Source organism: Gossypium arboreum, chromosome 11, assembly GCF_025698485.1.
Source record: "Gossypium arboreum isolate Shixiya-1 chromosome 11, ASM2569848v2, whole genome shotgun sequence".
In the NCBI taxonomy this organism is placed as follows: Eukaryota; Viridiplantae; Streptophyta; class Magnoliopsida; order Malvales; family Malvaceae; genus Gossypium; species Gossypium arboreum.
This window is the reverse complement of record NC_069080.1, coordinates 7,147,532-7,172,055: the sequence shown is the minus strand read 5'-3', so window position 1 is coordinate 7,172,055 and position 24,524 is coordinate 7,147,532. Positions and strand designations below refer to the sequence as shown.

Here is a 24,524-nt window from a genome sequence, read left to right as displayed (position 1 = left end):
GAAGATATCCGGATAAGAAGAAAAGAGAATTTCTCGACTTATGACGGGAAACAAGTCGTTGGCTGAATATGAAAGAGAATTTGTTTATCCGAGCAAATATGCTCGAGATATAGTACCCATGAAGAAGAAATGTATCGATTTGAAGAAGGGCTTAATGATGAGATTAAAATGATGATAGGGGGTATTGAGATACGAGAATTTGTTGTTCTATCAGATCATGCTCAGAAGCTTGAAGAAGTATATAATAAAAAGATGCAACGAGATAGAAGAAGTAAAGAATCTTTCAAAAGAAGTGCATCTAAGTCATTTTCGGCTTTACCAGTGAAGAAATCTAAAGAGGAATTCAGTCGAGCCACTTCAGTACCGGAAAGATCAGGAAAAAGTAGGCCAAGACAATCTGATTACAAAGCATCTGACAGACCTGCTGTTAGTGTGGGTAGTGTACAAAATACCCAAAGGCCCAAGTGTCAACATTGTGGAAGAAGTCACCCCGGTGAATGTAGAAGTAAATTAGGGGATTGTTATAAATGTGGGGCCACTGATCACTTTATTCGTGATTGTCCCCAATTACAAGTAGAAGAAGTGGAACAGAGGGAGAAACCGAAAATTCTTCCTCAAAAAGGAAGACGCTCTGGTCAGAGCAGTGCTACAGGGGCTACTCGTTCGGGTATGAAAGATACTGCTAGCCGATCGAAGTTAGGGCTCTGCTCGTACTTATGCCATTCGAAGAGAGAAGAAGCAACACTCGGATGTAATTCTTGGTACTTTCTATCTTTATGATGTTCCTGTGTATGCTTTAATAGACCCTGGGTCTACTCATTCATATATTTGCACTATGTTACCATCTGAAAAGAACTTATTTGTTGAGCCTACTAATTATGATGTACAAGATACAAATCCGTTAGGTCAAAGTGTGGTAGTTAATTTAATATGTCATAACTGTCCACTGAAAGTTAAGGGCTGTGATTTCCCCGCTGATTTGATGCTGCTACCCTTTCGGAATTTGATGTTATCTTGGGCATGGATGGTTAATGAAACATGACGCAATAGTGAATTGTCGAGAAAAAGCGAATTAGTTTGAAATGTCAAACAGAGACATTATTTTGGTTGAGTCTGGAAATTTGGATGGCATGGTTAGAATGATTTCCTTTATGTCTTTCGTAAATTGTTACGTAAAGGAAATGAGGCTTATTTAGCCTATATTCTTGATACTCAAGTTCGAATCAAAGTTAGAGCAACTATCTATTGTAAATGAATTCATGGATGTATTTCTGAAGAATTACCGTGGTTACCACCCGATAGAAGTTGAGTTCGTGATAGATGTGCTTCCTGAAACGACTCCCATATCGGTGACACCGTATAGAATGGCTCCAAGAATTAAGAGAGTTAAAACGCAGCTTGCAAGAGCATTAGACAAAGGGTTTATCGAACCGAGTATGTCGCCGTGGGTGCACCTGTCTTATTTGTGAAAAAGAAGGATGGTTCATTGAGGTCGTGCATAGATTACGAACAATTTGAATAAGGTAACAATTAAAATAAATATCCTTTGCCTCGTATTGATGATTTATTCGATCACTTAAGGATGCTACAAGTGTTTTCAAAAATAGATCTCAGATCTGGGTATTATCAGTTAAAGGTAAAGGAATGTGATATACCGAAAACAGCTTTTAGAACTCGGTATGGTCATTATGAGTTCTTAGTTATGCCATTCGGTTTGACAAATGCTCCTGCTGCTTTTATGGATTTAATGAATCGAATTTTCCAGTCTTACCTAGATAGATTTGTGGTTGTGTTTATTGACGATATACTGATCTATTCAAAGACAGAATCCGAGCATGCTCAGCACTTGAGAATTGTACTACAGATATTAAGGGAAAAACAGTTATATGCAAAATTTAGTAAATGTGAATTTTGGCTTCATGAAGTGGGATTCTTGGGTCACATTGTGTCGAGTTGATGGTATACGGTAGATCCGAGTAAGGTGTCGTGGTGATTAATTGGAAAACTCTCAAGAATGTTACGGAAGTGCGAAGTTTCCTTGGATTAGTGGTTACTATCGTCGATTTGTGAAAGATTTTTCACCGATTGCTTCACCGATAACTAAATTATTACGAAAGAATGTTGAGTTTGTATGGTCTGATTAGTGCCAACAAAGTTTTGATCAATTAAAGAAAATGTTGACAGAGGCTCCGGTGTTAACTCAGCCTGAATCAGGTGTGCCATATGTAGTATATAGTGATGCGTCTCTAAATGGTTTAGGTTGTGTATTGATGCGATCAGAAAAGTTGTAGCATATGCTTCTCGACAGTTGAAACCACATGAGAGGAACTACCCTACACATGATCTTGAGTTAGTGCCATAGTATTTGCTTTAAAAATTTGGAGACACTACCTATATGGAGAGAAATGTTATGTGTATACTGAGACCATAAAAGTTTAAAATATTTAATGTCGCAGAAAGAGCTGAATTTGAGACAGGCGATGGTTAGAGCTGTTGAAAGATTACGATCTTATCATTGATTATCATCCGGTAAGGCAAATGTAGTGGCGGATGCACTTAGTGGAAATCATCATTATTTGCTCTTGAGCGTTAAATGTTCATTTGTCATTAATGAAAATGGTTCTATATTAGTTGAATTAAAGACAAAACGAGTATTCTTTCAACGAATTCGGAATTGCAAGATGAAGATCCGAAGTTGGTGTTGAAACGACAAATGGTTCGGGATAATTTGAACTTAGATTACTCTATTGATAATAGTGGTATGTTATACCATCGTAATAGAATTTGTGTCCCGAATAATCTAGAAATGAAGAAGGATATCTTATCAGAGGCTCATAGTAGTATGTACTCGATTCATCCGGGTAATCGAAGATGTATTGTGATTTGAAAAAATGTATTGGTGGCCTGGTATGAAACGGGAAATTTGTGAATTTGTGGCAAAATGTTTAATCATCAACGGTAAAAGTTTGAACATCAAGTGCCTACAGGGTTTGTTACAACCCGTAATAATTCCAGAATGGAAGTGGGAACATGTGACGATGGATTTTGTATCTGGATTGCCGGTGACTCAAGAAAAAGATTCGATTTGGGTGATAGTAGAGATTAACTAAATCGGTAGCATTTTATTCCGGTCGAATGCAGATTTTCACTTGATAAGTTAGCGAATTATATGTGTCGAAATTGTGAGATTATATGGGGTGCCGACATCAATTATTTCTGATCGAGATCCGAGGTTTACTTCGAGATTTTGGAATAAACTACAAGAAGCTTTAGGTACTAAGTTAAAATTTAGTACAGCTTTTCACCTTCAGACAGATGGACAATCAGAGCGAGTGATTCAGATTTTGGAAGATATGTTAAGGTGTTGTATATTCGAGTTCAGTGGCAGCTGGGAAAGGTACTTACCTTTAACTGAATTTGCTTATAATAACAGTTATCAAGCTAGTATCAAAATGGCACCGTTTGAAGCTCTGTATGGAAGGAAGTGCGAACCCGTTGTATTGGTCGAATTAAGTGAATCGAAATTAGTCGCATGGATTTAATTCGGAAACTAAAGAGAAAGTTCGATTATTCGGAAAGTTTGAAAGTCGCTTCCGATCGTCAAAAGTCGTATGCTGATTTGAAAAGAAGAGATATAGAGTTCAATGTGGGTGATCGTGTGTTCTTGAAAGTTTCTCCGTGGAAGAAAGTTTTACGGTTTAGTAGAAAAGGAAAGCTTAGTCCACGATTTATCGGACCATCTGAAATCATTGAGAGGATCGGTCCGGTAGCTTATAGATTGGCCTTGCCTCCGAACTTGAGAAGATCCATAATGTATTTCATGTATCTATGTTGAGACGATATAGATCGGACCCTTCACATGTGATTCCTCATACCGAGATAGAGCTACAATCGATATGACTTATTCGGAGGAACCAAGGAAAGTATTAGCTCGGGAAGTTAAAGAACTACGGAATAAACGAGTACCGTTAGTAAAAGTGTTATGGCATCGACATGGATTGGAGGAGGCAACCTGGGAAACAGAGGAGTCAATGAGATCACAATATCCAAATCTGTTTTCAGGTAACAAATTTCGAGGACGAAATTTTTAAAGGGGGGAGAGTTGTAACGGCCTAATTTTCAGTGGTGTCGGAAATGGTGATTTGAGATCACTAAATTCGACAAATAAGATTGAACAAGATAGTAATTTAATATTTATGAGTCAAGTAAGAATTTAGAAGAATTTGTGAAATGGTGAAATTAGTGAATTAAAAGAATTTATTAGGTCAAACGGGTCAAAAATGAGGTATCGAGACCTTAAAGTTTAAAATCGAGCTATAAATATTTTTATAAATATTTATGGAGTGTCATTGAGTTAGTATTAAAGTTTCGTTAGAAAATTTTAACGTTTGGATGGCTAATTAATTAAAAAGGACTAAATTGAAAATAGCGCAAAATTTGTTAAATTGTGAGTAAATAGCTTAAGTATTTAAAAGATGGATTTAAAGAGCAATTAGACCCAAAGGTTAATGGCTGGACGGTTTGGGTATGAAATAAGCAAGAAAACAATGTGAACAAGGGCAAAATTGGAAATAGCATAAAAGTTAATAGTTAAATAATGATGTAATTGAAAAATCTAGACATTTTCTTCATATTTTCTCAGCTAAAACGCCATAGAAGGTCTGGAGAAAGCTGGTTTTTATATTTTACATCATATCAAGAAAATGAACTGAATCGTGGAAAGGAGAAAATTCAAGAATAGTCCACAATTTCTCGACTTTTACAAATTAGTCCGTAAGTTCATATGGCAAAGTTCAATGTTTTGATATGAAAATATTATGATTGTTAAAGTATTTTATTGTTGATGAATACTATCAATTTGCATTAACTAATGAATAATGTGTAACTAAAAGTACAAATTAGTAGGAACAATGGATTTGAGTGCTTCTATTCATGACCTCGATGAGTTGATTGAAACATATGTGACAAGTGTGCCCGTTTAAGACCATAGCTGGGCTATGGCATCGGTGCAATGTGATAATGTGACTCAGTATAAGACCATAGTGGGCTATGGCATCGGTATAATGTGATAATGTGATTCCGTATAAGACCATATGCGGAATATGGCTTCGTATGATATGTGAACCGTGTAAGACCATGGCAAGGCTATGGCTTTGGTGTGTGATGCGTATCAATGTGAAAGTCCATGGTTTACTATGGCAATGTGATAATGAAGCACTCAATTCCCTTATTGTTCCCTAATTTGACAATGAAGTAAATGAGAAATGGGCCTAAGGGAGTTAAATTGTGGGTTGCCATATGGAAATTATTCCAATGAGTTATTAATGAAATTGTGATTTGGAGGATGAAATAGTTAAACTAATAGATATATGATTGTGTACGATATTTGATATGATTTGTGTTTATATGCCTATGAGCTTACTAAGCTTCAATAAGCTTACTTGTGTGTGTTTAATATTTTTATGTAGATTGACTTGAAGTGAAGTGGGTAGATCGGATCAACACAACAGGGCACACTATTCAGATCAGTTCCGGTAGTTTTTGTTTTATGTTTAAAGATTTATATGGCATGTATAGAGTTTGAATGAATTGAAGTAAAGATGTTATAAACTATTTAACAATATTTGTACTAAAACAATTTTCGGTAAGTAGCAGTAGTTTGACTTTGAAAAATCACTAAAAATAGTAGAAATGGAATTAAATAATGAATAAATTATGGAATCGAATCTTGATGAGTCTATTTTCATATGAAAGAAGCAAAACAGGTATGTGAGCTATATTTTATGAGATGTTTAAATTTTTGTGAAACAGGGCCAGAGCGATTTCTGGATCCCTGTTCTGACTTTGGAAATTCACCATAAATTTTAAAAGATAATTAGAATTCATACTTTATATGTACAGATTCCTTATTGAGTCTAGTTTTATTAGAGACAAACGGCATAGTCATTGAAGCTCTGTACAGAGAGATATCTGATTCGTAATACACAAAGGTCAGAGTAGTCAAACCCTGAAACAGGGGAGATTTTAAATAATAAACTGTACTAATTGGCTTGACCAAAAATTCTAGAAAAAAATTGGTAAGTAGATATATGAGTATAAATTCATTGAAAATTTACGGATTTGGATTTCGAGTTTTATAACTCGAGATATGAATTATTTAGCAACTATGACATAGTTGGACAGCTTGTCTGAAAAGTATTATATAAATTATCTAAATTTGGTTAAGTGCTCAAATAAGTTTAGTAGTGCCTTGTGCTCGACTCCGGCAACGGTCTCGGGTAAGGGGCGTTACAGTAGAAGTTTGCAAAAATTAATGACTTGGATTGTTGGTTAGCTTATTAGATTTTCATGATGCTTAATCCCTACAATGTAATATATGTATATAAATCAAGTTTCTCACCTTGTTTCCCTAGTTCCATGTATCCATACTACGATGCCAAATTATGTGTATTTTTCAATAATCCAATGCAAAATGCCCTCCTAATTTCTGAGACTACCAAGTTGAAGTGTTATCATATGGCCAAAACATGTAAAATTGAAAGGAAGAAATTAAGATACACAAGTCAAGCAACATAAATTCCTTGTTGCAGTGCCAATACAATAAAAACATTAGATAATGAAGAGAATCACACCTACTCTAATAAATAAATATAAAAATATAACGACTTGAAAGTTAGTAGTGTTGGAACATATGGTTTCGGAATCTCAATTCCATAAATTAGGCTCGTAAATATTTTTATTTAATATTTACAGAGTTAAGTTAATAGTGAATTAAATTTCGGTCAGATAATTTTATCAAATTAGTACTTAATTTTAGTATAGAGATTAAATCGCATAAATGATAAAAGTGTAAATGTTATTAAATTATAAGGAAAAACATAGCTAAGGGACTTAAAAGCAATTACACCCATGTTCTTATTGTAGTGGACGGTCATGAGGCAAATTATTAATACATATAGGTTATAAAGGTTATAATTAATAATAATATATGTAATAAAATCAATAAAATATAAATATAATAAAACTAAAACAGTGGGAAAACAAAAAATATCTTTTCTTATTCATTTCACAAAGTTTCGAAACAAAAAAGAAGGGAGAAGTACCAACCGCAAGGGTTTTAATATTTCAAGCTTCAACTTGGTTAGTTTAATTTAGTTTTTTTTTTTTTATGTTTTTGGAATTTCGGGACCTCGAATTAGCAGACTCATATCATATTTTTCTGTATTGTTAAAGTTTGAGAATGTTACTACAATTGAATAGTTTAAGTTTTAGGGATTAATTCGATAGATTTTAAGTTTAGAATTAAAAAATGACTAAATTGTAAAATCAATTAATGCTTTGGTGCAATAAGGACCAAATTATAAAATAAAAATAAAAATTTTGGGTAGAAATGAGAAATAATTAGTTAAATTAGGTTTAGACTAAAATTAATATAAAATTTAGGGTTAAATTTGGAAGTTATGTTAATCCAAATTTTGGGGACTAAATTGAATAAAATGTAAAAGTTTCATAATTTAGCAATCGAATGCGAAAATGGTTGTACATTGATAATTTGATGTGTTTTTTTTAATTTGTATCTAACGTCGACCCGAATTCCTTGAGAAAGAAAGGAAAAACAAAGTTATCGATAAATAGCTCGGAGTTTATGGTTTGTGTTTCTATAATTTGAACTACTTGTAAATTGTTGCATTTTGAACTATATGTGCATGTTGAGATTATAAGGTGAGTCAATTGGTGATGATGAGATGTATTTGGGTTGTTTCAAAATAATTGATGTTTTTGAGGACTAAATTGAATATATGTGAAAGATGCAAATATTTGTATAATTATGAAATTGAATACATATTGATATTTTTGACGTTGTCATATGATTTAACAAATGAATTCATGATATAATTGAGGTAAATTTATATATTGATTGCGTACGAAATAAGTAACAAAACCCTATTAAATGTTCAGACTGAGTCAGATATAGATGGCATGCCATAAGATAGGAAGAGTACAGGGCTATTTCGGCAATGAGTCGATGAGACACTAGGTGCCAATTTGCTTTGGTTTAACCGATGAGACACTAGGTGTCATCTTATTTATAACGTTGGGTACAACTATTTGCTTCGGATTTATCCAATGAGGCACTAAGTGCCAAACTGGTGTGTTGGTTGGATTTGTGTATCAGTCCAAGTCTAGGTTGTGTTAATATGGATATATATGATAAAATGAGTTATTTGATTTTGATATGTCAAAAGAATAAGAAATGGATTTGAATGAGAAATAAAATATGAAAGTATGGATTGATTTGTGACCATTGAAATATCATGTTCCATGAAAACATGAAAGTAGAAATTAAAATGAAATGAGCCATTGTAACACCCCTTACCCGTATTCGACGCTGGAACAGGGTACGAGGCATTATCGGACTTACCACACAAACAATCATATAATTCCGAGTCATAAATTTTACGTCCAAATTAAAACCATTCACATTCAATCATAAAGTCCCTAACACGAGCCTACAAAGCCCAAAACATGTTTTGGAAGTGGTCTGGGACTAAACCGAGTACTTAGGAAATTTTTACAGACTTAAAATTTTTTTGCCCTAAACAGGGATCACACACCCGTGTGGTTTGAGATACGCCTATGTCTTGATCCCGTACAACTCACTAACTTGTAACCCATGAACAAATCGTGGTCACACGGCCAAGTCACATGCTCGTGTGCTAGGCCATGTGGAAAATTAATTTTCATAAAATAAGTGCAGACTTCACACGGTCAGGCACACGCCCATGTTCGAGACCGTGCCATCCACACGGCTAAGACACACGCCCGTGTCTCTGCCCGTGTGCTCAATTCTGAGCATTATGTTTCTCAAAATTAAGGTGTAGGGGACACACGGTCGGATCACATGCACATGGGGAAGACCGTGTGGACAAAATAAATGCTATTTACCAAGCCATTTGCCACCCTTATTCACACATGCACTTACACCAATTCAAAGGCACAAAACATGGCATACTTAGGCAACCAAACATCCACAATCATGGCTAAATCATATCAATACAATACCATCCACTGTCATACTCACAACATTTATCATGCCCCAAATTAAACATGCTAATTTCACATATACAAGGTATCATCAAACTACTTTCAAACACCTATTTGTGCATAAGATTATCATCTCACCAATAAAGCACATTTCCAAACATTTCACATTCATGCTAAAAATCACACTCCATCATACACCAAGCATGCCATGACCATAACACCAAAGACATTGGCACATATACATAAATAAATGGGCTTACAACCATTTTAGCCAAAATGAGCCAATTACATGGCTAAATACCAAATCAACTTAAACAAAGATGAGCCAACACATTTGGCCAAATCAAATGACACATATAACAAAATGACCAAGTCCCTATAATGCCATACTTTCAAAATACTATGATCATCAAATACCCAAAATAACAGTTTTGATAATGTGAGGCGAATCTCTGACGATCTCCTATCCGATCTAGCTTGGTGACACTATAAAAAAATGGAAAATAAATTAAGTAAGCTATATAGCTTAGTAAGCTCTTATGAAAGAAATAAGCAACATTACCATGCATATAACATTCAAATAATATAACATAATTAAATGTGAATTTATCATAGTCTCATGATCATAATTGATTCCGACACCAAACTTACCTCATTATCATCATTTCTAACAATTAATACACATGAGCTTTAAGTACATACTTGTACCATCTCGAGATGAGTTTACACATAATTTCATCTTTGACATACCCGTGAACCACTCGGAATAATAATGTGGATACTCGGGATTCTTGCACACTAAGTGGCACGTATGTAGCCAAAGCTACCCAAGTCTCATATCACATAGTTGCTCGCTCTCGAGCTATCAATGGGCATGCTTACACAAGCTGTCCAGTATCCGCAACATATGCCGGTATACTCAGCCGCCGGTAGGACGTACAAGACCAACACGTGGATCACATAATCACATAACACATAACTACCCTAGTGACATGTCACTTGTATCCTACACTATTCCTAAGATTCAAAAGGGATTTCTTACTTGTCGATTCGTCTTCGGACTGGTTCATAGGAATCCATATTTATCAAACATAAAATTCATGCAATGTTAAAGTAATAAAATACAATCATGTTAAAACTTATTTTTAACATACGAACTTACCTTGGTACAAAATGGCTAATAGTTCGATTTAGTCCACAACTTTGTTCTTTCCCCAGTCTAAGTCAGAACCTCTTCTTTCTTGACCTATAATATCAAATTTAACTCATTAAATTACCATATTATTCAATTTAATCCCAAAAACATCTTATGGATAAAATTACATTTTTGCCCCTAATTTTTCAACTTTTTACATTTTAGTCCCTAGGCTCTTAAAATGATTTCCATTCGATTTCTTCATTACCCAAGCCTAGCCAAATATTAATGGTACTCATAACAGCCTACATTTTTCATTTATTCACATTTTCACACACATTTTACATCTTTTACAAACCCTATTTGATATTTTTATAAAAAATCACTTGGTAAATGTTGTTTATCTAACACCAAACATATACTTTCTACCATTAAACATCAAAATACACAAATATTCTACATGGGTAAAAATTTAGACTTCATCTTTCTTTCAAATTAGTCCTTGAAATAGCTAGATTAGGTTAAGACAGCTTCAAAACCATAAAAATCATTAAAAACGGGGAAAGAATGGACTTACAATCGAGCTTGGAAGTGGCCAAAACCCTAACTATGTCTTCCTTGAAAATTTCGGCTATGGGGGGACTAATTTGAGAAGATGAAATATTTTTATTTTTTTATTAGTATTTATTTACTAAATGACCAAAATGCCCTTAATGCCTAACTTCAAAATTTTATATATCCATGTCCATTTTTGTCAAAGTTAAAGTATAATGGCCTAATTACCATTTAAGGACCTCCAATTTAAAATTTCATTTCAATTAGACACCTCTTGCATCTAAAACACATATTTTGCACCTATTGCAATTTAGTCCTATTAGTCAAATTAGACACTTTATCGATAAAATTTCTTAATGAAATTTTCATACAATCATTCAATCATACTATAGACCTTAAAAAAAAAATTAACATTTCTACTTCGGATTTGTGGTCCTGAAATCACTGTTTTGACTTGACCCTAAAACAGGCTGTTACAGCCATTACAAGGAATATGTTATAAAATGACATGTGAAATTTGATAGCCATGTACTAATATCATGGAAACAAATTGTTTTTGAATCTATGAATATGTGAATTGATATTTTGAATTTGTTAAGTTGCATAGCATTTCAGTTTTTAACTCGTACATCTTTATGATCTATGTTTTGCTTTTATGTTTAGATTATAAAAATATTACTGAGTTATTCTCAGTGTACGGTTTGTTTTTTCTGTGCACAAATTAGGTACTTATCGGTTCGAGCGTCAACTTAGCATCCAACAGCAATCTTGTACTCAAGTGTTGGTGATGTGTTTCCTTTTGGGTTTTGGCATTTACCTAACAAGTTTCATGGTTATATGATGTCCATTTTGGGTTATTTGGAATCTTGTGAACCGTGTGTAAATATTTGTGTGCGTGATGGTAAAGATCGTGATAATGATAACTTGTTAAGTAGTTGATGAGTATGTTATTTGAGTATAAGTCACTTAGGTGATATATTAGGATATAGGTAGGGAAAGATAATGCTTATGCTATGCCATGTTTGAAATGATTTGTTAATTCTTGCATCTAACTGATAAGATTCAATGTTCTGAGGTGTCAATTATGGCATATTGATTAGACAATTAGGTTGATTGCTTAAAGTAATGTTTTTAACATATTGAAAATAAATAGAAAAGTATTTAGTTGATGCTTTTTTATGTTATAATTGTGTTTGTAAGGTACCATTTGAGTTTAGATTTTTTTTTTACATTAAATTGACATTTTAAAGATGAGATTTTACAATTTCTAAACTTTGGTATTGATATTTTAGCATTTTGTATCGATACTTGACCATATGAACAGTTTCAAAATAAACAGAATGTCAAAATGGTATCGATATTTATATAAGTATCGATACTTTTCCATAAACTACCGATACTAGTTGATAAATATCGATACCTTTAATTTGTAAAGGAAACAAAATTGTAATTTGGTATCGATTTTTAAGAAGGTATCAATATCCAACTATGAATTTTTTATATTAACTTTAAAACTTGAAATTTTACAATCTAATCTCATTTCATGTCTAGATTTTCATAATTAGGTCCTTACTAATCTAAAATTACTATGTATATATGGTATGTGATTTGGAATGATTATAAATTATATTTAAAATTGAATGTTATTGAAGTGGATTGCTTTTGCAAAGAATGTGACATTTCGTTATTTGGATCTGGCGACCGGATCGAGTAAGGGGGTGTTACAAAAAACCTACAAAATTAGAATTTGGAAGGTCAAAACTCGAAAGAACAAGCAAAAAATTTAACTCAAATGAGTACTTGAAAATAAGCATATAAATAAATAAATAAATAAATTAACACTATATCCTTAATAATACACACGACCATGAGTGTAACAGCCTAATTTTCAGTGGTATTGGGAATAGAGATTTGAGATCACTAAATCCGACGGGTGAGTTAAAAATTTAATAAATTAATACCTATGAGTCAAATGTGAATATAAAAACATTTTTGAATTAGTGAATTTTTTGATTTAAAATAATTAATTAGGTAAATTGGGTTGAGAATAAGGTATCGAGACCTCGACTTCATAAATCGAGCCATAAATATTTTTAGAAATATTTCTGGAGTATTGCTCAGGTAGTAATAAAATTTAGTCAGAAAATTTTGACGTTTGGGTGGTTAATTAAATAAAAATGACTAAATTGAAAAGGGTGTAAAAGTTGCTAAAAGGATTAAATAACTCAATTGTCAAATGAGTAAGGACCTAAAGTGCAAATAAGCCCAAAGGAGATATTTTGGGCGGCAATAGCTGAGAAAAATCAGGAAATGGGTGAAATAAGGGCAAAATTAGAAAATTGACAAAATTGGCTAAATAAAAATGGGACAAAATTGGAATATCTAGATTTCTCTTCATTTCTCTTCATATTCATCAGCTGAAAAACAACCATGGATGAGGGTTCAAGCTGGTTTTCATACTCTAGCTTCATGTAAGTTTAATTCTTGCTTTCTCCTTGAAATTTTTATGTTTTTGGACTTTTACAATTGGATCCAACTTACTATTTCATTAGTTTTTGATTCCATGTATAATTTTTGAAGTTGTTATGGATGAGTGCTGGAAGTATATGATGATTTGGCATGGAATTAGATCTTTAAATTGTTTATATTCTGATTTTATTGAAAGAATTGAATAGAAAGTGAATGTTTGGGACCTAATTGTAAAAGAGTTTGAAGTTAGAGTTTTATGTAGAAATTCTGAATTTCAATAGTTATGAAATAACTTATAATGTTTACAAAAAGTATTAATTGAGAAAATTATCTTAATTAATGGGTTAATTGAGCAAGGAGTGAATTGTATGAATTGTGAAATTTGGAGTAAAATGGAAATCAATTTTTTGCACTAAAACTGTTTTGGGCAGCAGCAGTAGTTTAGATTTGAAAAATCACCAAAAATGTATAAATCGAATTAGAGGATGAATAAAATATGAAATTAAAGCTTATTGAGTCTAGTTTCTTATAAAAGAAATTACGTAAGAAATAGAATTGTAAATCATGAGATACAATAACTTTTGTGAGACAAGGTCAGAATGATTTCGGGTTCCCCTGTTCTGAATTTGGAAAATCATCAAAAATTGGATAAAAATAATTAGAGGCTTAAATTTATATGTTTAGAATCCTTAATGAGTCTATTTCAAGATAAACAAGTGAGGACATCATTCGAATCTTGTACGAGAAGGTAATTAATTTTTAGTGAAGAAGGGTCGGAATTGTCAGACAGCAGAATAGAGGAGACTTCAATGAATAAACTGTATTAATTGGCCCAACCAAAAATTATGAAATTTTTATGGTAAGAATAAATATGAGTCTAGTTTCTGGGAAAATTTATGTATCTTAATTTGGAGTTCTGTAGCTCAAGATAAAAATAATTTAGTGACTATGACACAGATGGACAACTTGAATATTCACATAAGTAGATAGTGAAAATTATGGATAATGTTACCTACAAGTGTGTTGTTTATACTAAGGATGTGGATGGAGAGGAGGACGAGGAAAATATACAAAAATATATGAATGACTCGTGTATAAATTGATCACATGCCCGATTATAATCGATAAGTGTTGGATTAGAAATGATATAATGTTTTATTTGGTATATTTATTATGAAATTATGATTATCGCTATAATACAAAAATTGAACTTGTGAGTTTATATGGCTAAATTTTAGTGATTATTTGTTAATTTTATGAATTTCATGATGTGTTATTTCATATGTATTGATGATAAAATCGTGAATAATGTAAAAGCATGAAAATTGAATAAATGATCAAATTGAGCATTTCAGTTCAGTGACAAGATGAATTGAAGGAAAAGACCATGGTTGGACCATGGCAACAAGTGATAAGTGATAGCTTCGGCTACACTTATCTGATCAATGACAAATGACAAGTGAAAAGTGGTAGCTTCAGCTACCTGATCAGTGAAAAGTGGTAGCTTCTACTACCTGATCACTGAAAAGTGGTAGCTCCGGCTACCTGATCAGTGAAAAATGGTAGTTCCGGATGTAACACCCCCTAACCCTAAACCATTCCGGAAGAGGGTTATGGAGCATTACCGGAGTTTACAGAATAATTACACACAATTCCATTACTTTCTTATGTTCATGTCAAAACTGTCTTCTTGAGCAACAGTCACTAAAATATTTCTATCTGGAGCTATGAAACTCCAAATTAAGTTCCGTTAATTTTCTTTAAAACTAGACTCATATACCTTTCTACCATAAAATTTTTATAATTTTTGGTTTAGCCAATTAGTACAGTTTATTTCTAAAAGTTTCCCCTATTTCGCTGTCCAACAGTTCTGACCTCTCTTCACTAAAAATTATTTATCTCATAATTCAGGACTCGGATGATGTTTCTGTCTATCCCTCTTGAAAATAGACTCGATAAAGATTTTAAATATATAAATTAAAACTCATAATTATTTTTGTATAATTTCTAATGATTTTCTAAAATCAGAACAGAGGATCTCGAAGTCATTCAGACTCTGTCTCACAACAATTTAAATATCTCGTAACATAAAATCCAATTGCATGCACCGTTTCCTCTATATGAAACTAGACTCATCAGGCTTTAATCTCATATTTATTTAGCCCTTAATTCAATTTCCACAATTTATGGTGAATTTTAAAATTTACACTACTGCAGTAACTCAAAACTGCCAAGGCCATATTTATTCATTCACCACTATTATTCACTAAATCCATACAATATCATTTCATCCTTACATTTACAATTTCAAAATGACACACACATAAGACATCCTAGGTACATGCCATTACCAATAATTAACACACTTTACCTTAATGAATTCGGGATCGAATGGGATGCTGATTCAACGTTCTATCTTTACTAAACACGTGCCTTTGAAACAAACCGTCATGAGTATGGTATACTCATGGTATTTCCATAATCCGAACACTTAATAATATAACAATTAAACTTAAAATCACAATAACAATTATAAGTATTCATTTATTTGTTTTATAGATAAAATTCATTTACTTACCATAAAAATTCTATACAAGTCATATAACAAACACAATAACATATTTGTTCAATTCTTTTCATTTACTTACCGTATAAATTCTATACAATATATTCACAATTCACTTGTTTTCACACTTTACTTCTTAACAATATACCATTTTAATTCATTCTAACATCAATCATCATCCATTTGAACTTCACTCATTTCATGAACCTTTTGGTTCATGTTTTCAATCTCATATCTCAATTTCAATTCTCAATTCAATTTCTCATTTCATTCCAATAGCTCAATCAATCAAATTCACTCGACTTATCTTTTCACTTATTTACCCCTATTAACAAGACTCGGACTCTGATAGATACGCGGATTCCTCCCAAACACACCAGAATATCCAACCCAAACACACCAGAATATTATAAATCCTCCATAACACACCAGTATATCATATCCTCCCAAACACACCTATAAGGCATTAAATGCCTCTTCGGATAAACCGAAGTATATAATAACAGAAACATCTTCTCGGCCGAACTACAAATCTCCTCATCACATCACAAACCCAATAGCATGCCATTTGTATCCAATCTAGTCCGATACTGTTAATAGGGTATTTGATTCACTTTCTCAATTTAATAAATCTTTCAAAATTTTCACTTAAATCAAGTAGTATTCATCTCTAGGATTCCATAAACTCAAAATTTACAAGAAAATGGGCTAAATTGACTTACCAAATTAACTTTGAACTTTGAAACCCCAAATTTTCCTTTTTCTTTTTCTTTTTCTTTCTTTCTTTCTCCCTGCTTTCTTCTCTGCTTTCGTTTCCACATTCTGTTTCTTTTCACTCTTTTTCTTTCCTTTATTTCCTTTTATTTACTTTACTTTTAATAATAATATATAATATACTTATATAATAAGCAAACATATATGTGTATTACAAGTGTATGTATATCATTGGTACACATATAATTTTTTTTACCACACACTTGTCTTACTTTTATTCATTTTATAATATAATATCAATTTAAATAATAATAACAATAACAATAATAATTAAATATAAAACTATAATAAATAATAATAATTTAATATATATTTTAACACATAAAATCTCAGATTTTTAGGTTTATGCCACCTCACTTAGGACAAATGGCATAATTGCCATTTTGGTCCTCTTCATTTTCTTTTAATCTACAATTCAACTTTCATCCTTTATTCAATTTAGTCATTTTTCCTAATTGCTCTTAATTAAGCTAAATTTACTTAATTAAACTCTAATTAACCACTCATTTTACTTCGTAAATATTTTTAATAAATATTTACGAATTCGGTTTTTAGAAACGGAGACCCAAAAATACACTGTTTCGGTAACGGTAAAATTCGGGTTATTACACCGGCTACCTGATCAGTGAATAGTGGTAGCTTCGGCTACAAGTGACAAGTGACAAGTGATTTCCGTATAAGACCATATCTGGGATATGGCATCGGTGTGATATATGCTACTGTATAAGACCATATCTGGGATATGGCATCAGTGAGATATGTGATTCGTGTAAGACCATAGCTAGGCTATGGCATCGATATATGAATATGTGTAAGACCATAGATGTAATAACCCGAACTTTAAGGTTTTTAGAAAAGTTTATTTTCGGTCATCGCTTCGAAAAATAGATTAGAAAATATTTATTAAAAAAAAGTAAAAATATTTATGAAGTTAAGTAAGTGATTAATTAAAGTTTAATTAAGTAAATTTAGCTTAATTAGGGATAATTGGATAAAAGATTAAATTGAATATAATGTGAAAGTTTAGTTTTAAAGTAATAGAAAATAAAAGGATCAAAATGGAAATTAAGCCATACCCATGAAATGAGTATGGTGAATGGAAGAAAAATCAAGATTTTCTTGAATTATGTATATTATTAAATTATTAAATATATATGTATATATATATAAAAAAAAAAAAACAAGTGTATAAAATGATTGGTACAAGTGTTAAATAAATATTTGTTATTAAATAGATTTTATTATAGTTATTATTGTCATTATATATATATATATAAAAGAAACAAAAGAAATAAACAAAAAGAATAAAAGGAGGAAAGAAACAAAATAGCAGGGGACGAAACAGAGAAGGAGAAAGGAAGAAAAGAAAAGGAAAAATAAGGTTTTAAAGGTTCCAAGTTAATTTGGTAAGTCAATTTAGCCCATTTTCTTATGATTTTGAGTTTTGGAATCCTAGAGATAAATACTACTTGTTTTAAGTAGAAATTTTGAAAGTCATTAGATTTCTAAGTATGGTTCATGTTGAATAAAATGATGGAATTGGGGTTTATTTGATAGAAATTTTGATTGGAATTGAATAAAGGATTGAATCGTAAACTAAGCTATAAGTTTTGAGTTTTAGGGATTAAATGGAAATAAATTCGAAATTATGAAAATATGCTGGAAATTTAATAGTTAAGTATGAGTTTGGACAAAATTTGAATAGAAATGAAGTATGAATTGAGATAGAAAAGTAAGTGAATCTAGTTAAGATTAAATTGAAATTAAAGTAGAAATTGAATAAAAATTGTATTAATTAGATATAAATTAGTAGTGAATTAACGAATATGAATTGTTTTAATTCCCGTAGCTAATGTTGTCTCGGGAAACCTCGGCTAAGCAAGGAAAAAAATGGCAAAGACAAAGGAAGTTAGCTCGAGAAAATACGGTTTGTATTTCTATAATCGAACCTAGTTATTAATTGTTATATTTTTTATTCAATGCATTTAATAAATGTTGAAGTGAGAATTATTGTGTTTATAATGGAAATGGATTAATTTGGTATGTGATGAATTTATACTGATCGAATTAAATTGAATTATATATTATAAATATATAAATATATATATATATATATATATATATATATATATGTGTGTGTGTGTGTGTGTGAATGAGATATTATGCAATTATGATAATTGAATTTTGGATAAATATTATGATAAATAGTTAAGATGGGAATTATATGTATTGTGTCTTTATAATTGAAATGAATTGATTTAGTGTGTGATAAATTTATATTGAATTGATTTATGAATATCTGCTTTTATTGAATTTATATTGATTGAAATTATTTTAATTGAATTTATATTGATTGAATTATATAATATATATGATTTATGTAGAAATTTGAATATTTGATATTGAAAATGAATTGAATTGTACTGAATTATGAATTAATGTAAATAATTGAAATATATTGTTAAATTGAATGAAATTGTATGAATTGTGAAAATGGATAAATATATGTAATTATCTGAATGAGATATTGATGAAAGAATTATTAAATTGAGAAAGTGAATGAAATACCCTATTAACTAGTCGGGCTAAGTCGGATATAATTGGCATGCCATAGGATCTGAAAGTGTACGGGATTTGCCGACTTTACCGATTAGGCACTTTATGTGTAGTATTTCAGGCACCTCGTGTGTCGTATCAGGCACCTCGTGTGTCGTTTTAGGCACTTTATGTGTCGTATACTGATCAGGTACTATGTACCGTTTTAGGCACAATGTGCCGTACTAGTGTGTTTGGGTTAGAATCCGTGTATCCGTCAAAGTTCGGGTTTGTTAATAGGGGTAAATAAGTGAAAAGATAAATCGAGTGAATTTGATTGATTGAACTATTGGAAGGAAATGAGAAATTGAATTGAGAATTGAAATTGAGATATGAGATTGAAAACATGAACCAAAAGGTTCATGAAATGAATGAAGTTCAAATGGATGATGATTGATGTTAGAATGAATTAAAATGGTATATTGTTAAGAAGTAAAGTGTGAATACAAGTGAATTGTGAATATATTGAAAGAATTTATACAGTAAGCAAATGAAAAGAATTGAGCAAATATGTTGTTGTGTTTGTTATATGGCTTGTATAGAATTTTTATGGTAAGTAAATGAAACTTATCTATAAAATAAATAAATGAATGGTTATATTTATCATTGTGATTTTAAGTTTAATTGCTATATTACCAAGTGTTCGGATTATAGAAATACCACTGAGTATACCATACTCAGCGTACGGTTTGTTTCCGTGCACAGGTTAAGTAAAGATAGTACGTTGAATCAGCATCCCAGTCCGATCCCGAATTCATTAAGGTAAAGTGTGTTAATTATTGGTAATGGCATGTACCTAGGATGTCTTATGTGTATGTCATTTTGAAATTGTAAATGTAAGGATGAAATAAATAAATTTAGATTTGGCTATGGTATAAAATAGGATTTGACTAATTTGGTATGAATTTGAATTTTTGTGAGACAATGTCAGATTGATTTTGGAATTCCCTATTCCGAATTGGGAAAATCATTAAAAATTGTATAAAAATAATTATAGGCTATAATTTATATTCTTAGAATCTTTAATGAGTCTATTTTCAAGAGAAATAAACGGGAACATCATCCAAGTCCTGTGCTATGAGATAATAAAATTTTAGTAAAGAAAGGTTGAAACTGTCAAACAGCAGATCAGGGGTAACTTTGAGGAATAAACTGTACTAATTGGCTAAACCAAAAATTCTGAAAATTTTATGGTAGAAAGGTATATGAGTCTAGTTTTAAGAAAAATTAACGGAACTTAATTTGGAGTTTCGTAACTCTAGATATAAATATTTTAGTGACTGTTACTCAAGAAGACAGTTTTGACATGAACATAAGAAAGTAAATGAAATTGTGTGTAATTATTCTGTAAACCCTGGTAATGCTCCATAACTCTCTTCTAGGACGGTTTGGGGTTAGGGGGTGTTACAATAGATGGGTTATGGCATCATTATGTGAAGATGTGTAAGACCATAGTTGAACTATGGCATCGAGAAAACGAAGTACTCAATTCCGTAAGATGTTCACTAATTTGACAAAGTTTGGTAAGTGTTACATTGAATTATGTGATACAAGGAAGTACGAGTTGATAAGATACGAGTATAGAACTTGGTTGATAAATGAATTCATTTGTGATTATATAATTGTTCATCTTGAATGTATTGTCCATATGTATTGATAATTCAAATGTTTTAATGAATAAAATTCCGATATGGAATAAATTGAACACGAGACAAATAATTATGAAATTGAACTCAGAATTCATGAAAATGACGATTATTGATATATGGAGACATGAGACATTGATATATGAATATGGAAAATGTTTGATAAATGTGTTTATTCATAATTATAGAATTATATACCTCATTTGTACTATTTGCATAAAGATGATATTTCAAATACTTTGGTTATTTAAGCTTAAATATGAAATAGTCTGAAATCAAGATAAGTTGTTATGAAAATATATTTAGATTACAGAGATATGGCTGATATATGTTGTATGATTACATAACGTGAAATTGTGTATATATATATATGAGAAATTAAATGAAAATTAAGCCCATACACGTTTCTTGTTATTTATATGAAGTGTACGACTGACAAGGGTGATGAAGTTATAAACAAAGAGTTACACCGGTTGAAAGCACGAGCGTGTGACTCTCTAAAGTGTGAAAATTTTCTAAGTGTTGCAAAAGTTTCATATGTTTACGGTTTGGTCCCGAACCACCCTGAATGTATGTTGTAGGCCCCGTAGGCCCATATAAGGGACGTTAAACATATGTATGAAAGTTTTTAATTTAGAAAAAATTTTATGGCTGATTTTTTTACATGATTTATCATATTAAGTTTGGTAATGCCTCGTACCCTATTCTAGGCTCGGAATCAAATTGGGTCTTCAGAATTCTTGGTTCTAATGAGATCCCAGAAAAAAACACTTTAATAAAATCATCTTATTTATGCAACGTAAAAAAGACATTATTCAATAATAATAATAATAATAATTCTACTTAACTTCACAAGTAAAACCAAAACCAATACAATACTTAATATATAATTTCTAGTTTAAATCACACGAAAAAAGATAAATTAATTCGAGTACTTAAGAGATATACTTTACATAGTATAAAACATTTGGGAAAAGTTGTCTGCAGAAAAAGACCTTTGGTTTAATGTTTTGCCATGATGTTAACCAATAATTACTCCAACAACAAAATGCATATAACAACAAATGGCATTTGTTAGCTATATTTCATTAATCTAGTGGTAGACAGGATTAATGATAGCTTAGACCAAGTTATGGTGCATTATAAGATGTAATAAGTATTATCCTATGTGGATTAAACAGTAGCTTACATTGTAAGTAATAACGAGCATTATTGTACCAGCCTAATTTTCAGTGGTGTTGGAAACGGTTATTTGAGATAACTAAATCCGACAAGTAAGATTGAACAAGACAGTAATTTAATATTTATGAGTCAAGTAAGAATTTAGAAGAATTTGTGAATTGGTGAATTTGGTGAATTTGGTGAATTAAAAGAATTTATTAGGTCAAATGGGTCAAAAACGAGGTATCGAGACCTCGAATTTGAAAATTGAGCCATAAATATTTTTATAAATATTTATGGAGTGTCATTAAGTTAGTATTAAAGTTTGGTTGAGAAATTTTAACGTTTGGGTAGTCAATTAAATAAAAAGAACTAAATTGTAACAAATGCAAAATTTGCTAGAAGAATTAAATAGCTCAAGTATTAAAAGAGAGAGGATTTAAAGGGAAATTAAGCCTAAAAGTGAATAGGCTGGACGGCAAGGGCAAGAAAATCAGCAGAAAAATAAAGGAAATAAGGGTAAAATTGGAAATTTTATAATTTTAACATATAAAATAAGGACAAAATTGAAAAATCTAGAGATCTCTTCATATTTTCTCAGCCAAAACGCCATAGGAGGTCTGGAGAAATCTATTTTTTCATATTTTTACATCATGTGAGTTTAATGCTTACTTTTTCTTGATAATTTTTATGTTTTTATGAATTTTACAATTAGGTCCACTTATAGAATTCATTAGTTTTTAATTAGGTGGGTGAAATTTGAAGTTACCCTGGCTGATTAAGGGAAATTTATGATGAATTATTCTGAAATTGAAGTTCTAATTTCATATTAAAGTGGTTTTATTAAGTAATTTTGATAGAAAATGGTATTTAGGACCTAATTGTGAAAAAGTTGTGAATTAGAGGTTGGTGTTGAAATTCAGAATATAAAAGGTTTTGAAATAGTTTATAGTGATAAAATTAAGTGTTAATTGAGAAAAATTAGTTCAATTGATGGGTCAATTGAGTAGGGACTAAATTGTAAAAACTATAAATTTTGGGGTAAAAGTGAAATTTTAAAAGTTAAATAGCATAAATTGTGAAGTGAAATAGAAATGAAATAAATGCTAATGAGTGGAAATATTTTATAATTATAGATCAAGAAAACGAACTGAATCGTGGAAAGGAGAAAATTCAAGAATAGTCCCTGAATTTCTACGACTTTTGCAAATTAGTCCAAGTAAGTTCATATGGCAAAGTTCAATGTTTTGATATGAAAATCTTATGATTGTTAAAGTATTTCATTGTTGATGAATACTATCAATTTGCATTAATTAATAAATAATGTGTAACTAAAAGTACAAATTAGTAGGAACAATGGATTTGAGTGCTTCTATTCTGTGACCCTGATGAATTGACAAAAATATGTGATAAGTGCGCCGTTTAAGACCATAGCTGGGCTATGGCATCGGTGCAATGTGATAATGTGACTCAGATAAGACCATAGTGGGCTATGGCATCGGTATAATGTGATAATGTGATTCCGTATAAGACCATGTCTGGGATATGGCTTCGGTATGATATGTGAACCGTGTAAGACCATGGCAAGGCTATGGCTTTGGTGTGTGATGCGTAACAATGTGAAAGTCCATAGTTTACTATGGCAATGTGATAATGAAGCACTCAATTCCTTATTGTTCCCTAATTTGACAATGAAGTAAATGAGAAATGGGCCTAAGGGAGTTAAATTGTGAGTAGCCATATGGAAATTATTCCAATGAGTTATTAATGAAATTGTGATTTGGAGGATGAAATAGTTAAACTAATAGATATATGATTGTGTACGATATTTGATATGATTTGTGTTTTATGCCTATGAGCTTACTAAGCTTCAATAAGCTTACTTGTGTGTGTTTAATATTTTTATGTAGATTGACTTGAAGTGAAGTGGGTAGATCGGATCAACACAACAGGGCACACTATTCAGATCAATTCTGGTAGTTTTTGTTTTATGTTTAAAGATTTATATGGCATGTATAGAGTTTGAATGAATTGAAGTAAAGATGTTATGAACTAGTTAACAATATTTGTACTAAAACAGTTTTTGGTAAGTAGCAGTAGTTTGAGTTTGAAAATTCACCATAAATTGTGGAAATTGAGTTAAGGGCTAGAAAAAAATGAGATTAAAGCCTAATGAGTCTAGTTTCATATAGAGGAAACGTTGCATGCAATTGGATTTTATGTTACGAGATATTTAAATTGTGGTGAGACAGAGTCTGAATGACTTCGAGTTCCCCTGTTCTGATTTTAGAAAATCATTAAAAATTGCACAAAAATAATTATGAGTCATACTGTATATGTATGGATTCCTCATTGGGTATATTTTTAATAGAAACAAACGGCATGATTATCTGAATTTTTTACAGAGAGAAATTTGGTTCGTAGTGCACAGGGGTCAAAGTAGCCAAACCCTGAAACAGGGGAGGATTTAACTAATAAACTGTACTAATTGGACCAACCAAAAATTATATAAAAAAACTGGTAAGTAGATATATGAGTATAAATTCAGGAAAAATTTACGGATTTGGATTTCGAGTTT

General features: G+C 31.3%; 2 long non-coding RNA genes across 2 annotated transcripts; both read left to right on the top strand.

The window, feature by feature from the left end:
* The first annotated feature begins 3,901 nt into the window (after positions 1–3,901).
* LOC128284410 (uncharacterized) lies at positions 3,902–24,023 on the top strand. Its single transcript, XR_008274840.1, has 3 exons — positions 3,902–4,062; positions 23,083–23,165; positions 23,857–24,023. It is a non-coding gene; the product is annotated as an uncharacterized LOC128284410 (long non-coding RNA).
* LOC128284409 (uncharacterized) lies at positions 18,399–20,033 on the top strand. Its single transcript, XR_008274839.1, has 2 exons — positions 18,399–18,471; positions 19,845–20,033. It is a non-coding gene; the product is annotated as an uncharacterized LOC128284409 (long non-coding RNA).
* Positions 24,024–24,524: the final 501 nt, after the last annotated feature.